The sequence below is a fragment of the Penaeus chinensis genome, chromosome 2 (assembly GCF_019202785.1).
Source record: "Penaeus chinensis breed Huanghai No. 1 chromosome 2, ASM1920278v2, whole genome shotgun sequence".
Lineage (NCBI taxonomy): Eukaryota > Metazoa > Arthropoda > Malacostraca > Decapoda > Penaeidae > Penaeus > Penaeus chinensis.
The window spans coordinates 1,860,157-1,862,656 of record NC_061820.1 but is presented as its reverse complement, the minus strand read 5'-3'; the positions used below and the strand labels follow the sequence as shown (position 1 = coordinate 1,862,656).

Here is a 2,500-nt window from a genome sequence, read left to right as displayed (position 1 = left end):
GAGGAGGTACGTAAAATCAGTGGCAGTCCCATTGTGTTTTTCCTAAAGACCCACAAATTTGGTATGAGTGGATTATCCTTGACAAATACTTCAACAGATAGTAGCTTTAGTCCAAATAAATCAGTTATAAGGATGATATTGGCTGTAACCGAAGTGACAACAGGTGAAGCATGGCTGTAGCTTTCTCACCTGTTGGCATTCTGGCAAAGGGCAACAAATTTTCCAATAGGTATTTTCTAGTGGGATAGGGTTTTGGCTTAGCAATTCATCATGAAATACGGAACCGATCCAAGGCATGTGTTGCCATCAATTAGGTGCTGAAGGTTTGCTTGTCTTTGACGTCAATAAGCACGGAAACTGTAGTGCTAGCGTAACACCATGCCACTTTAGATTACTACGAGACTAAAACTACTTGGCATATTAGTGTGCAGTAAATTAATTCAACAAGATCATTGTTTGGTGTTAGTTTGATATAGCCAGTTATAATGTGAACTTGAGGTGTAGCCTTTGAGGAATTACTCATGAGTAATTATTTACATAATAATCTCAATGTAAGTCAGTGTAAAATTCATCAAAATTACAATATTAGATTTTTTATGTCTAACCCATAATTTTCCTGCCTCATTTTTTTCTCAGCTCAGCTGTTAGGGCTAATATAGTTGCTGTATTTGGTTTACACAGACTAGACAGTTAGCAACATATGCAGTACATTGAAATGACATTCATTGATATCAGTGACAAGCATTTTGGAATAAAATTACCTGGATGACTTGTATTTGCAACTATTTTTACCTCACCAAGCTCATCAGATGTTGGCTCTCTAAGAGTTTATTCCCTCTCCCACTATTCTAATTTGTCTATAACAAATTAGATGACCTGCCAACAAGTTGTAGTGAAAGAATGATTGCTGAATCAAATTTTGTCCCTCATTAAGTTCGGTTCTTAGTTGCAGAAAGAACATGGACTGTCCACTTAGGGTGACCCTAGCATAAGCCACTTTATTTCCTTGTCAGACTTTCTGTGTTAGATGAGATTAGATTAATGCAACAGGAAAATTGCAGTAATCATGCAAATCTAAGGGCTGCTGTCTTGTTTTTGTATGGGCATAATTTTCATTAAAGTTTTGATTCCAAACATGTAAGTATTGATTGTTCAACTTCATTAGCCCATTTTCTGTGTCTTGTGAGCCTCACTTCAGCAGGGAGTGCCCATATGTATTGAAAATTAAGCATAGAGTGCCACATTTATTGGAAATGACTTTACTGATTTTTCAAAGAACTGTTTTTGCACATGTAGTGACTTTTGTGTACCTGCTCTAATGTTTTGTGATGCTTCAGTGTGCAGTAGCATCTCTGCTTAATATTTTGTTGTGGGTTCCTCAATGCAAATGACATCGGGTATTTTAATGTCTTTTAGAATTCCTGTAACTTTTTTAAAACACACTTATTGATGGGTTAAGAGTTAAGGAAAATAATACTATAATAGGCTGACTAATGTCCATAACGTGTAAGGAGAGAGGAAGAAATATGGAAATGTTTGAAGCCATTCTATTATTTTGCAACTTTGTTAACTCTTCTGTCGGCTGAACTTAATTTTTTCTTGATATGAATTATGTTGTATTACTGTAAAGTTAAGCCTGCCTTAGAGTAAATACCTTTAAAGCCCTCTGCAAGAAAAAATATGTTATAAATAAGCAGTGCCCAACAACCACCCACCTAACAGGACCAGTGAACATATCATTTTCTCCCAAGTAAATATAAAAACCTGAACATAGTAACTAACTAACTAATCTTGACTTACAAGTGAATGTATATGAGCTTCCATAGAGTGCAACACCTACTTTTTCACACTGTTCAGGTTATTTTGCACACTCTAAAGCTACCACATATAAATAGAAACTAAAAGATTACACATATGAATTAGGTACAGCTTTGTAAAGAGGAATGATTGCTAAGGCAGGTATGGGTTCTGTATTTGCAGTATCTTTATTGTGCCAACATCTGAAAGTAACTCCCAGCAATCATATAAAAAGATATGTGCCTAGAAACACCACTGTTCTTGTTCCCCTTGAGCAGACTTTCTACAAGTTAACTATATCAGTAGTACTTAATTAATAGTAACACAGACTGAATATGTATTTGGTGTATTGCAGCTTATCACAACTGTTAGCTACAAACCTTGAGATATTGAAATAACACTTGGTGGACTGCATCACACAACACATACTAGCTACAAACTTTGGGATGTTGATATAACATAAATATCAATGAATGATACGTGTTTTATATTGTTAATCTGTTTTTCATACTAGTGATGTACAGGAACTCCTATATAATAACTGCACAATCCTGGTTAACTAATGAATAATATAGCATGTTTTTTCTGTTCTTTAAAGAAGTTATTAGCCCTTTTTAAACGGTGACACTGGCATCATGAAGTGCCAGTGGAATATACTGAGCCGCCAACATTGGTGTCATAATTCCATATTATTTTAGTTGCT

The 2,500-nt window shown here is 35.2% G+C and overlaps 1 protein-coding gene across 1 annotated transcript in view; it reads left to right on the top strand.

The window, feature by feature from the left end:
- The window catches only part of LOC125036088 (TAF5-like RNA polymerase II p300/CBP-associated factor-associated factor 65 kDa subunit 5L), an 11,042-nt gene that overhangs the window by 735 nt on the left and 7,807 nt on the right, over nucleotides 1-2,500 (top strand). The window lies entirely within an intron of this gene.